The 14,807-nt window shown below is 43.9% G+C and overlaps 1 protein-coding gene across 6 annotated transcripts in view; it reads left to right on the forward strand.

Annotated features, from left to right (window-relative positions):
• The window catches only part of LOC147608656 (E3 ubiquitin-protein ligase PRT1-like), a 29,606-nt gene extending 18,232 nt beyond the window's left edge, over window positions 1-11,374 (forward strand). Inside the window, exon 8 of one of the 6 annotated variants that reach the window (XM_086788369.1) lies at window positions 10,968-11,374. The gene's annotated coding sequence lies outside the window, so the exon portion shown is untranslated. Of the gene's footprint in view, window positions 1-9,260; window positions 9,407-9,541; window positions 9,866-9,902; window positions 10,214-10,416; window positions 10,766-10,845 lie in introns of those variants that run through there. The other 5 variants (XM_086788370.1, XM_086788374.1, XM_086788372.1 and 2 more) reach the window with 5 other exon arrangements.
• Window positions 11,375-14,807: the final 3,433 nt, after the last annotated feature.

The raw sequence follows: 14,807 nt of genomic DNA on the forward strand, positions 1-14,807 counted from the left end.
CATGCATGTATAAGGAGCCTGCAAGGCAACAGGAGCCTGGCAGAGTCATCTTTGATGATGATGGACATCATGGACAACAACCAAGGGCTGTAAATCAGCCATTACAGCAGCAAAACCAGCCCTTAAATGGTGCTGAAAATGGTCCAAATGGACAGCCAGAGATGGCAGAAGATATCCCTGTGGATATACCACAGTTAGGGGAGATACCGAGCATGATATTTCAACCTTATGGCATGGAACAGGAGCCACCAATAGGTGATATGCAGGCTGGACAACAACCTGCAAATGATGGTCATTGGGTACGGAGGTCGACAAGACCCTCCAGAGCCCCTGACAGGTTTGTTCCAGGGGTTGACTACTTGATGCTTACTGACTGTGGGGAGCCCTCATGTTATAAGGAGGCTTTACAGAGGGCAGACAAGGCTCTTTGGGAGCGTGCTATGAAGTTAGAGATGGATTCTCTGCACAAAAATGGAACATGGAAGTTGGTGCATTTGCCTATAGGCAAGAAGGTTTTGCCATGCAAGTGGGTTTACAGGCTCAAAGTTGCACCTGATGCAAAGCCAAGATACAAAGCCAGGTTAGTGGCTAAGGGCTTCAAGCAGGAATATGGTGTGGACTTTGATGAGATCTTCTCTCCAGTGGTCAAAATGACCACACTTAGAGCTGTATTAGCTTTGGTTGCTCATGATGATCTGAATTTGATTCAGATGGATGTGAAGACTGCTTTTCTTCACGGTGATCTCCATGAGTAGATATATATGCAACAGCCAGAGGGTTATGCAGTGAATGGAAAGGAGAAGCTTGTATGCAAGCTGAAAAAGAGTCTTTATGGGCTCAAACAGACACCAAGGGAATGGTATCATAAATTTGATACATTCATGAAATCCCAAGATTTCAGGAGAAGTGACATAGATCATTGCTTATACACCAAGAAAGCTTTGGATGGCAGTCTATTGATCCTCATCTTGTATGTTGATGATATGTTGGTTGCCGGGAAATCTCGTAAAGAGATGGATGCCTTGAAGAAGAGGCTGCATCAAACCTTTGATATGAAGGATTTGGGTGATGCAAATCACATTTTGGGTATGCGGATACTTCGGGACAGAAATCAGCATGTGTTGTATTTGTCTCAGAAGGAATACATTGGCAAAGTTTTGCAGAGGTTCAATATGGACGGGGGGAAGAAGACTAGTACTCCTTTGTCTCCATATGTGAAACTTAGTGCAATGGACAACCCACACCGGATAGTGACAGGGCTGATATGGCCAAGATTCCGTATGCTTCAGCTTGTGGCAGTCTCATGTATGCCATGGTTGCTACTAGGCCGGACATTGCATTTGCAGTGGGAGTGGTTTCTAGATACATGGCCAACCCTGGCAAGAAGCATTTGGAAGCAGTGAAAGGTGTCATGAGATACCTGAAGGGCACACAGGATATGTGCATATGCTTTGGCAAACAAGATGCATTAGTGCATGGTTACACGGATTCGGATTATGCCGGTCATCCAGATAACGGAAGTCTACTACCGGTTATGTGTTTACATTCACAGGAGGTGCTGTGTCATGGATATCTAGGATGCAGAAGTGCACAGCCTTATCTACTATAGAGGCCGAGTATTGCAGCCACAGAGGCTTGCAAAGAGGCATTATGGCTATCTCGGTTAGTGGTTGATTTGGGTTATACAGGGGATATTCCATTGTTGCATTGTGACAGTCAGAGTGCCATCCAGTTGGCAAAGAACCCTGTCTTTCATGCAAAGACGAAGCATGTGGATGTGAAGTATCACTTCATCAGAGAGGTGATAGAGAACAAGCAAATTCAGCTTGTTAAGATTCATACGGATGACAACCCGGCTGATCTGTTGACAAAGAGTTTGCCTCCGGAGCGGTTTGCTCATTGCAGACACTTGATGGGCATTGGATGAGGCCAGTTTCAGCCTTGATATGGCCTTGTATATTATCATGTACATGCTGATTTTTTCTTTTCCTTCATTTAAGGGCACTTTGCCTTTAAGAGGGAGGTTGTTGGGGTAAAGGCATTATGCCCACCCTTGTAGTGTGTACAAGCCCATAAGTTATAGTACATAGGACACTTAGTACTTTTAATGTACTAAGTGCACACTGTGTACTTGTGCAAATATACATGTGTGATAGGGGAGTCACACACTCAATGCTTGAGTTGACTTATCCCCACAACTCTCTCTCTCTCTCTCTCTTCTTCTTCTCTCTGTGTATGTCTCCCACATGAAACCCTAATTAATCTCCCTTCACACACTCACTGAAGTCCCGAGGCGGACAAGACTCAATCCTCCCTTTTTACTCATAAATGGGCATCTCTCCATGTCCTCTCACCTGATTGGACCCCAATTCACTTATCAAGAGAAAATTCGTGTTTTCTCTTCATGAGGATTTTTGGAGGCTGAAAACTCTGTTTTTCCACCATTTCTCTCCATTTCCAAGCTCTCCATAGCCATACCCAACTTGCCAGGGTGTTTTCCAAGCTTCCAAGAGTGTTTCTAAGTGCTAATCACTCTCCTACTCACTCCCAATGACTGAAATTCGACAAAACAGCTCTCATTTTTGCTGTAATTTTTGGTCTTTTTGCTAAAAACCCTAATTTCAGCCTTCCTTTCTCAAGTTGAATCATAGGGGAAGCTTTCCCAAGGTTCCCTTCATCCTCTTGAAGACTTTTGTCGCGAAGGATTGCGGCAAATCGAAGATATCAACACTTCTAAAGCTTCCAATGCGAAGGCTTCCGCTTGCAACAACTTCTATGAAGATTGGTAAGCTAATTGGACAATGTGTTTTCATTACTTATTCAGTAGAAGGGCAGGACTCCTTGTTTAGCCACCGTGTGTAGTATTTCTCTTGTCCTATGTGCTCTTGAAGATGTTGCTACCTTGCTTGGTAGAACATAGAGCCAATGGTAGAGAATATGGGCACTGAAGTCGGGCCGGGCATCAAGGCAGCTCCTTGGTGATCTACATCGACATACCATGTTTTCTAAATGCTGAATTTCATATGCATTGGCATGGAGGATTTGGCAATGGATGCCCGTGAAGCTATGTATTGAATTTCTCCAATAGTAATACAATTTACTCAAGGGAGGGGTCGCCCGTTCCGGCTCATTGTGTGTCTCTTGTCAGTTCAGCAATTTACTTCTTGTATATGAGCAAGTGTTCTTCAAATCTTAGTGTATTTAAGTGTATTGATTAGCATTGTGTTCAACCAAGTCACATAGTGTGTATACACTTCATTAAGTTTTGGGCGACCAAAACTCACTTATAAATTATGACCAGCTCGGTGTTCACACACTGATGTCTCGAGGTGGACATAACCCAATGTCCATCGCCCAGACCTTATCCCCTTTGTACAAAGGGAGTAACCAACCATGTGTCCACTCTAGCTTGCTCCACAAAGCACCTGCCTGCCACCTACATTGGACAACTCACCACCTCCTCTCTCTAGAGATGGGCGCCTCCTTCATGAGGGCTGTTGGGTTGCATTTTTTGCACTTTCTCCTTCCCAACTCCATTTCCAAGCTTACGAAGGTGTTTCTTAAGCTTCCAAGAGTGTTTCCGGATGCTAATCACTCTTCTACACACTCCCAATGACTGAAATTCAGCAAAACAGCTCTCTTTATTGCTGTTATTTCTGGTCTTTTTGTTGAAAACCTTAATTTCAGCCCTCCTTTCTCAAGTTGAACCATAGGGGAAGCTTTCCCAAGGTTCCCTTCATCCTCTTGAAGACTTTTGTCGCGAAGAAATGCGACAAATTGAAGATATCTTCACTCGAAGGACTTCCATCGCGAAGACTTCCGCTGTCATCGACTCTACTTGCAATTGGTAAGCTTTAACGCTTAAATATGGAAGCAAGTAGCAGGAGGGAGGAACCGGATTACAAGATCACATACCCTGTGTAGTGTTCTCTTGTCCTACGTGCTCTCTTGTAGATTGTTGCTACCATGTGTTGGCCCATGACACTATGTACTTGATTCTCCCAAGATCAATATACTTTATTTGAGGGAGGGGTCAGCTGTTCTGGCTCATTGTTTGTCTCTTGTCAATTTAGCAATTTATTTCTTGTATTTGAGCAAGTGTCTATCAAATCTTAGTGTATTTAAGTGTATTGATTAGCATTGTGTTCAACCAAGTTACATTGGTATCACAGCATACGGTTCTCTTTTACTTCTATCGTGAGAGACGATCACCATGAACACTAGCTATCTCTATACTTAGAACATTATGGACAGCCATACAATGAATGCTGGAGATGCTAATACAAGAGGCAGGGACAATGAAATGCATACCTCCAATGCTTTACAGGATGAGCAAACTCATGTGGTGCACAATGTTGGGGTAAAGGCATTATGCCCACCCTTATAGTGTGTACTAGCCCATGTGTTTTATAGTACATAGTACACTTAGTACTTTTAATATACTAAGTGCACTATGTGTACTAGTGCAATATACATGTGTGATAGGGGAGTCACACACTCATTCCCATGAGTTGACTTATCTCCATATGTCTCTCTCTCTCCCTTCTTCTCTGTGTATGTCTCCCACATGAAACTCTAACCCTAATTCTATCTCCATTCAACTGGTATCAGAGCCTTGGTTTTAGGGTTTTGTTCTCAAGGGTGCAGAGCTGGAAATCGGCGTAGAAGAGCTGTAAAACGACCTCATGTGCTGTACGGACTCGTGTGTTGCTGTGCAGACCTGGTAACCCTGGTTGCCTCGCTTCTTCAGCCAAGTCGTAGGCAGCGTGAGCAGCTTGCAGCAGGCCTTGGTCCACAAGGCGTAAGGCTGTGTGAACGTGGGGAAGCGTATACTAGGCGGAGGCGGCGTTACGTGTCCCCGTGAAGGCGAGCTCGAGCGACTGGATGTGCGTATGCAGGCAGACGGGTAGCTCAGCGCATCGTAGCGAACCATTAAGGCGAAGGCGGGCGTCCATCGAACACACCTACGAGCGAGCCCCTATAGCCGCCAGGTTCGGTGAGCCATGTAGCGCTGGCCCTGGGCAAGTTTGCTTCGCTCCACGTCACCTTCTCCAAGGCGAAGCTCTCCTTGTTGGCGAACACGTATGCTGCCCAGCAGCTGGGCGTAGGCAGCCAGCAGCGTGGGCTGCTCAGCTGCTGCCCAGCAGCAGCCACGTTGCCCAACCAGGCAGCGCAGAGGGCTGCCCAGCCATCCGTACAGCGTCAGCGTCAGCATCAGACGTGCCCCCCTCCCCCTCTCTTGCAACAACAAAATTCAGTCTGCAAATCTCAGAGAAATTCAAAAATTAAGAGGTATTTGCTTCAATTCTTTGGGAATTTCTTATCAATTCAATCAATTGAGCAGGTACAGGTGCTGAATTGCTCAATTTTTGAGCAAAATTGGCAAAATTGGGTGACATTGGTCACAATTGGGATCAATTTGCAAAAAATTGGATGTCGAAATTTAAGGCTTTTGATGTAATTGTGCAATTAAGCATTCATACATGCTGTATGATGTGAGAAATCGCACAATCGGACAAAATTGCAGTGCAAATCAAGGGGCTTTTGTGCCGATTGGATTGATTTGCATGCAGGCACTCGCATTTGATGCTTTGGGCAATGTGTTGATGCCTGTCAAGCACTCAATGTGCCTGTAAATCAAGGGGCTTTCATGTATTGGATGTATATGTGGCCAGGGGGAAGCATCGTCAAGACTCTGGATGCCTTCATGTGCGTTAATGTACCATGTATGATCAGAAATTGATCTTAAATCAAGGGGCTTTTCAAGATTTTATGCTTGTTGAGCTTGGCAAAACAGCAGGCAAGACTTTTATGCCTTGAATCCTCAGAAATCAGCTTGCAGTCAAGGGGCTTTTGCTCAATTTCAGTCCGAGACTGTTGTATGTAGTGGTGGGGACTGTAAAAGTCTGATTTTCACTCATTTAAACAGCGAGGAGAGCATTTATTGTTGCTGTACTTGCTGGTACAGATTTGGTACAACTTTGTGCAAGTTTTGGCATGGCTGCACATTGATTTGAGTGAGGTAAAGGCTTAATTTCAGTTGTTGTACTTGCCGGTACAGATTTGGTACATCATTGGTGAGCACTTGGTACTGTTGTACAGTACTTTTTGGAAGGGCAACAGAGCACATTTAAGGTGCTGTCCTAAATCTGCAGCAACCAGATTTTGGTGATTTCATCACATACAGTGGGAGTAGAGTTGCATTCGTGCTTCTGCAGTGGGAGATAAACTTTGGGAGAACAACTGTGAGCACTTTGTGTGCTTTTGGTGCAGTGTTTGCACATTTTGCAGGGAGTCAGGCATTGACAGGTTGCATATTGCTATGGCAACCATAGGTGAGAGCTCTTCATTGCTTCACATCAAGAAGCTTGAAGGCTCACATAACTATGATATTTGGCAAACCCAGTGCTATAATGTGTTGCTCCAGAAGAAGCAGCACAAGCCTATCAAAGAAAGGGATGTAATGCCTGCTTCTCTTACTGCTGAAGAGTGGGAAGATATGGATGAGCTGGCAAGATCTACTATCATGTTGTCTGTGTCAGACTCTTTACTTTTCAGCATTCGTGAAGAGAAGACAGCTTGGGGAATGTGGCAAAGCTCTACAGCTTGGGGAATGTGGCAAAGATTGCAGGACTTGTATGCCCAGCAAAGTGCCTCAAGCAAAGTGTATTGGTTGAAGAAACTCATAGGTCTTCAGATGAAGGAAGGGGCGTCTATGACAGCCCATCTAAATGAGTTTAATGGTATTGTCAGCCAAGTCATTAATCAAAAGTTGGCAATGGACGATGAGTTCAAAGCCACCTTTCTCTTATGCACTTTGCCAGAGAGTTGAGACACATTCATGACAGCCACTAGCAATTCGAATGCTATGCTGTCATATGCAGATGTTGAAGGTGCTCTTATTCAAGAGGAGATGAATAGGAAGCACAACTATGTCGGAAAGTCCAATGCAATGAATGCACGTGGGAGATCCCAGCAAAGGGGTAAAAGCCAAGAACGGGGAAGGAGCAAGTCTCGCTCCAAAAAGGACTTGGAATGCCATTATGGGACACATTAAAAAGCAATGCTACAAATGGAAGAATGATCAAAAGGAAAAGGGAAACGGCAAAGACAAAGACAAAGATGAAGACAAAGATGTAAAGCCAAAGGGCAAAAGTGGAGTCAAGATTGAAGAAGTCAATGTGTCACATGCAGGTGACAGTGAGGATGAAGTCCTATTCACGTCTTCACTTGATGCCCATTCACTTCTTATAGGAGATGGTCATGGTATGCACTCATGGATCATTGATTCAGGTGCCTCCTTTCATGTCACAGGTTGCAGAGACTTGTTTGTCAGGTATACTGCTGGCAATGAAGGAGTAGTTTATTTGGGTGATAACCATGCATGCAAGATTCTTGGCAGAGGTGATGTGGGGGTTGTGTTTTCAGATGGCTCACAGCTTATGCTCCATGATGTCAGGCATGTGCCTGAGATCAAGAAGAACCTGCTTTCTACTGGACAGCTTGATGATGCTGATTATGTTACCACATTTGGTCGTGGAAAGTGGAAGATTAGTAAGGGCTCACTGGTTGTTGCCAGAGGCTCTAAGGTGGACACTCTTTACTTCATGCATGCAGGTGTTTGTCACCATGCTAATGTAAATGCAACCGAGCTGCCGGAAATCTCTCTGTGGCATAGCCGGTTGGGACACATGAGTGTCAAAGGAATGGAGCAATTGTCTCGTTTTGGTTACTTGCCTTCACTAAAGTTTTCAAGTTTTGAGTTTTGTGAGCATTGTATATATGGCAGGCAACTCCAATGCCCCCACAAGAAAGATCTTGGACAGAAAGATGCTCAGTTAGAGCTTGTGCATACAGATGTATGTGAGATGCCTCAGCTTTCTTTGGGAGGGGCAAAATACTTTGTGTCTGCTATAGATGATGCCACACGCAAGGTGTGGGTCTATCCTCTTCGTTTGAAGAGTGATACATTCTCAATGTTTCAGAAGTTTGTTGCTCTTGTTGAGAATCAAACTGGCAAAACACTGAAGGCTTTGCGTTCCGACAATGGTGGAGAGTATATGTCCAAACAGTTTCAGGACTTTTGTGATGCTAAAGGCATCAAGAGGGAGCTCTCTACTCCTTATGATCCTAGTACCGAGCCCACCAATGCTCCTAGCCTTAGAGAGGAGCGGAAGATACTCCCGACGGAGTCTAGGGAAGCAAACTGTAACGTGAAAAAGGCGCTCTCCCTGCTCAGCCGCTGCTGGGTCAAAGCCATGCTGCCAAGGTCTGAAGAAAGCCCAAGCACCCCTGATGTCAAGGGGACTCATGGCAAGGACCTTGGCCACGCTCTGGGCGGTCTGGAACTCGATCTAATAATGTCCATGGCCCAGTAGCTGTACGTCCAGGATCTTGCCCACATTTGCAAGAAGGCGGGCCTGGAGAAGATCCCGGGCCCTCTTCTGGGGTGAGTGCCGACTATACGGCAGATGGTGGAATGAGCTTGGAGGCGTTCCACCTCTGCGGTGAGGCTCGCTTCCTCTTCTGGCGAAAGAGAAAGCCTGATGGGGGTGTCCTCAGGGGCGGGCGAGGGGGCTGTGGATGAGTCCCTCTGAGGCGGGGCGGGAGGAGCCTCCATCAGAGTCTGAAGCTATGGCGAAGGCGAGGCGAAAGCGGAGATCTTGCAAGAAATGAGCTGCACACAGAGAGGCGGAAGACGAAGGCCGGAGAAAAAGGAAAAAAAACCCCGGGGGGCGGAAGTCAGCAAGAAAGGGGGGGCGGGGGGTGAAGTGGCGAAGGAGAAGGCCGGGGGGGGGGGGGGGGGGGGGGGGGGGGGGGGGCGGGGTGGAAGCTGTGCGCAAGAGAGGTGGGGTGGAGAAAGTGCTGGTGGAGGGGGGGGGGTCGGGGTGCTGCAGAGGGGAGGTGGGCGCGAAGAAGGGGGGGGGGGCGCGAAGGCGAGGAGGGGCGGCGGGCAGTGCAGCGAGGGCAGCAGCGAAGGCAGGCGGAGGGGGCAATAGGAGGGGCGGCGGGCAGTGCAGCGTGGGAGGGGGGCGCAGAAGCGAAGGCAGGCGCGGGGGGGCGGGGGGGGGGGGGGGGCAAGGGGAGGCGCGAGGAACGAGGGGGGCGCGAGGGGACGAGCAGGCAGGTAGGCGGGGGGCGCAGGTGTGCAGGTAGCGCAAGCAGGGATGGGCGGGAGCTTCAGCAAGTCCGAATTTCAGATAAAATTATTACTGGAGCTCAAAGCGTTCTTGTGTTGCATCATGCACATTGCTGAAAAGGTCTGGGAGACTTCTGCTGCCTCCAATGAATGGATCACACAATTGGCAAAGTATTTTTCTCAGAGAGCTTCATGTCAGCCATAAAAGCTTTGTAATCACCATTTCAATTGCTTCTATTTTTTTCAATTGGTGCACCTTTGATGGAGGATGAATATCCTGTCTAAGTGCCGCTAGTCTCTTAATATTTCTAACAAAATCTAGTGCTTATTATATTCTAGTTTTCCCTGAGCTTGTCGTGCTGTGCACTAAATTTTTTCCTTGGGAACACTTGCCATGACAAGGCTATCCACTTAAAGAGCAAGCCACTCTGTGGAGACACTTATTTTAGGGGTGGAGGCAAAACGTGACGAGGCGTGACAAGATGGAAATGATAGTGTGGAAATGACCTGGAAAGGGGAATGAAGGGCTGTGGTTGAGAAGAGATGGTATCATCCCAACAGGAGCAAGCAGCAAGATGCTGTCAAATAGTGCAAGTGCCAATGCATGGTAGTGTGATTGGCAACACTAATGACATGGTAGTGTGTTATTTGGTAGTGTGATTGGCATCACTGATAACATGTAAGGTGCATAAGCGGGCAGGCAGTGTTGGGAGGTTTCATTTTGGTTTATAATTCTGGTGTTGAAGGTGAAGCTTTTGTGCAGATATCAACGGTGTGTCTTGGGGAGTGGTGAGACCGTGAATTTACATCATGTGGATCAAAATGTGGGCATAGTCTCGTGCCCACCTAGAATGTTTGTGTTGAAAGGGTTTTGCTTGTGCGGAGATCTGGCTGTTTTGGCCATCTTTATGAGGGACTGATCTCTCTATGGCCTGTTAATTGTGTGGAGTTGTTGATACCATGATCACACTGGTGGATACCATGCCACAGAAATACACCAAGGGAAAAACAAACCAAGCCCTACATGACCCTGTTTTTTCTAGATTTGGTTACACTCGCGCGATGCATACTTTAACAGAAATAAAAATGCATGGCTTGGCTAATTTTTAAAATCAATTGTCACACACTCCTTTGCATATTGTGTACATTTAACGTGGCAACATAATCTTAGGTGAGGCTTTTGATTTCTCCGTGACTGTCCAAATACATACTATTTTCTTGGGATAATGAAGAAACATCCTTGTTCTAGCTAGGGCTTACTCATTGTTTTCTACCAGCTACGAGGTGAGTTTGCGTTTCATGCCAGTCTGAAATAGCTTGGCTATGATAAAGCCAACCATGAAAGTGGTAGTTGTCCACTCGATTCCTGTCTTCTCCATGTGAAAAGGTTCAATCCAATTACTGGTCCAAGACTAGGGTTCAGTCATAAGGATTATCAAATGTCAAAATGGGATATGAAGTATGAAAGAGAGATGAAAAGGTGTGTGGATGTTCCAAGGGTAAAGACCCTTCACATTTTGTTTTTGAGGGCTCTTTACGCAAGCCCAAGCGCAACCTTGAGCCATTGAGATCAATCGACATTGTAGTCAATCTGTGTTTTAATATATACTCCTATCAAGCTTGTAATTCAAGGTATCCTAATTGCTCAGTTAAGTATTTGGTTGTTAAACTCATTCCATCAAATTGGTATTAATGCATCTTGCTAGGTTTAAGGACAAACTTCTCCATCTTGGACGTTATCTTTACATTATGGGCTACTTTAGAGGAGGAGAGGTCGTGAAAGAGATTGCAAGCCTTTGACATTGTCCCTTGGATCTTGTTTTAATAGGATGAATGTAAGAGATCCAGTTCAAATGCTATGATATGGGGTGTGATGGCACTATGAGGCAATACTTGGCAGAGTACGTGCACCCGATGGCCTTTCGGGATACATATGTGGACTATTGGAGTCAAGTTGGCCTGCCCACTGTCACATGTACTCTATCTCTAAATTAGTGTGATTGTAATATTTGTGGGAAATTTTGTACGTTGAGGCCCACCATTGGTCCAAATGGTAGTGCCCGCATTGTTACATGGATTACTACATGGTAAGAGGCTCACCATTGGGCCAGATAGAAGTGCCCATATCATATCGTGCTAATGACATTGTTTTGATCTCAGATTTAGCCTAGGGTTCACAGAAACACTTGATGCATTGCATAGATTTTGTTCACAAAAACACTTGATGCATTGCACAAATTTTGCAAGAGGGTAGACCTTCTGGTCAATAATTTGGGAAAAACCAAGGGTATGGTCTTCAATACATCTAATTGATCATTTTTCCTACATAGAGAGGCATCGGTGGAGAGTGGACATAAGTAATATACCTTGGGAGATACTTTTACAAGTCCCCATTTTTGCATGACCATGATTGACTAGTGAGGAGACGCGCCTCTCTAGCCCATTTGCAAACTATTCCAACCATATTTCCAAGAGCTCTTCGACACTAGCAACTATATATGATGCAACATTTTGGGAGCTTGGCCTAGGGAAGGCTTCAAGTGGTGATATTTATCATGCATGATAAGGAGTAAGCCATGTGTACCACACAATATTATACGTGTAGGGTTTGGGGTGAAGGAGCATAGAGGTTACATGTGATGATGTTACACATGAACAAGAGTAAGCCATCTACCACATGACATTATACATGCAAAGTTTGGGGTGGTACTATTGGCATGCCTTCTTTCTAACGGCCACTTAACATTCATCATGTATACACACTTGATAGAGATCACCTCCCATGGCTAGCACTAGGGTCATCTATGCAATTATATCATGAGATAGAGAGGGAGCAGGTGAGACAAGTTGGATTGCCCTCCACATCCACACAATCACCACATTACCATACATGCATAGTTCTCAAAGGTAGTTGAGTGGTTTCATGCACATGGCATATAGATAGACCATCTCCCGCCATCTTAGTCCAGCCTAGATTCTCCTTGCCTTGATCTCACGGCATAAGATCAACCGGACCATATGGTTAGAGGTCTATTTGAACACATACATCGAACATGGGGTGTCACTGTGGTAAGAAGTGTGAGTTCTATAGACATAAGTTCTTGAGTCTCTTGGAGGATGGATTCATGGAGATCTTAGGATACATACAAATACAAATGTTACATGCCATGTGTACTACCCTTGGCCAGTTTAGGGTATCCTCCCATTGCCTTAGAGTAGAGACTAGTAGAGTCGAGAATATCCCATAGGGGAGAGGATATGCAAAGTATGCACCGTAGGAGTGGTAGAGGATGAGCCCATTATATGTTTAGTTGCACCATAGGAGTGGTAGAGGATAAGGCCCTCCGTCCAAAACCCAAACCCAACCCGAATTTATAGAGGAATATTGAGGTGAATGTATCTAACATATTTGCTAGAGGATTAGTATGTGATTTTTCTTTTGTTTTCAATCTAATTTAAGATATTTGTCTTAAAACCTTCATGGTCCATCCTAATCCTACGTAAGCTGTCTTTTGAATGTCCCTAAATGGTGACTATGAAATATTATGTTTTTTAAAAGTTTTTTAGTACTTGAAATTTGCTTTCAATTAATATAAATTGATGTGGAGTTTTACATGAAAGGCTCTAAAAGGCACAAAAGTGGATCCTTTTTATATGATTAATGTTACAAAAACATCTTATTAAAAAATACTTTTCATCTCATAGTCGGTTAAAGATTAAAAATTGAGCATTGTTTTCTTTTCATGCCTCATCAATCTGAGCTATTGTGGTATGGCCATTTTTCTACCACCACATAACTTAAAGTAACGTTGAAACAAAAAATTACCTTACAAAATAAGTTTTATCTCATATTTGGAAAAAGCATAAAAAATGATTTTTTTTCCTTTTTTTAGCTCGTCAATCTGAGCTACACTTTATAGGATATGGCCATTTTTCTATTGCTATGTGTAAATAAAAAAAGATGGCCATATATGTCTTGATATGCCCTAATTTCAAGCCCTATGTGTCCATCCTTTAACACTCTACGCTTATAATGGTAGAAAAATGTCCATAATTACAAAAAATAGCTCGAATTCACGAGCTATAAAAAACAAAAATGAATCATTTATTATGTGAATTTTTATTTTACTATTATTGTAATCATATTAAAATATGGTGTAAAAATGGTTATGACTTGGAAACTATAGCTTAGATTGAGGAGATGTAAAAAAATAAAAACTCTCAATTTTTTGTGCTTTATGAAAAATGTGAGATCAACTTTCTAAAGACTAATTATAAGATATTTTTATTTTAATATTATTCCTATCAAATTAGAATATGATGTCCGATTTTTATTTCTCACACTAGCTTTACATGTATGGTCCCTTTAGCCGCCCAAGGATAGGATGTTCCTTATCCTCCATTACTCACACTAGCTTCCTTGTAGTTATGAGATCCCTTTAGCCATTCCTAGCACTATGTAGTATTTCCATTTATGTTCATGTGAAGCTCTTGATTTATCTACATTTTCTTTATGTGCAATAAAGTTAAAATCTTGCATTTTTTCTCATGCTCTCTATTTTTCTACTATCAAGCCTTAATTATACCTTGGTTTTAATCACTACAGCTTTCTCTCGATTTGCACAAGGTAATATGCTTGCTCCTCCATGAAAGCACCCCTTTTGATTATGCCCAAGAGGGGAATGGACAAAGGGATGGCACCCAAAGAGGTCTACTCCGGTTAAGAAACCTTTAGTAGCACATTTCAACATTTAGAAGGGAATGTTTATGCATGTTGTGGGCTCGTCATACCAAACCAAGTTGGATCTAAAAAGCCACAACTACATCTTTCCAAGGTACAATTTGTGACAAGCTCTATGACCACGAGGCAAGAAAGATTATGGTGAGCTATGATGTGATGTTCTTGGAACAAGCCCATCAAGTGGATGAGGAGGCTTTCTCTAATTTATCTAGCAAAACAAGGAGATCACTATCTAGCAATCAAAACTACTAAATGTAGACCTATGGGCTCCCTCTTTAAAGGCAAAAGTGTTATCTACACCCATTTCATAGAGGTGGAATTTGATGATGAAGACAATAGACCTATAAAGGGAAAATATGGCACACTAGTTGACTCAGATGGTAAGAATCCATTGGCCATCCTTGCCGCTGTCAAAGACGATAGAGGAGAAAAAGAGGGCCCAAGCGAGCATTATCAATGATGCACTCATGGCAAAGATATTGAAGGTTTAAGAGCCCAAGTTTTTAGGAGGTGCAAATAGATCCAAAATCAATGATGGCCATGTAGAAAGAGTATGATTCCATCATAAAGAACCACACTTGGGACCTTATAGAGCAGCCATAACATAAGTTTATTGACACTAAGTGGGTGTATAAAGCCAAGTACAAATTTGATGTTGGCTAGTTAGAAAAGTAGTAAAGGGATTAGCATAGGTCTATTACATACGTCACGAGATTTGACTTGTAGGAGACACTTGTTTCCACAACCAAATTGTTTATAATTTGCATAATCCTTAGTTGCACATAAGAGAGTGGCCATTCAAGCAAATGGATGTGAAGGTCTTTCATAAGGTTTATAGTCACTAGATGCATGGGAAGCTACACTATTGTAGTGGATTTGATGAGGGCTAAGGTGACTTACTAGATGTTGGTTCAACCCTTTTCTCCT

Source organism: Cibotium barometz, chromosome 52, assembly GCF_041138505.1.
Source record: "Cibotium barometz isolate CiBa-2024 chromosome 52, ASM4113850v1, whole genome shotgun sequence".
Lineage (NCBI taxonomy): Eukaryota > Viridiplantae > Streptophyta > Polypodiopsida > Cyatheales > Cibotiaceae > Cibotium > Cibotium barometz.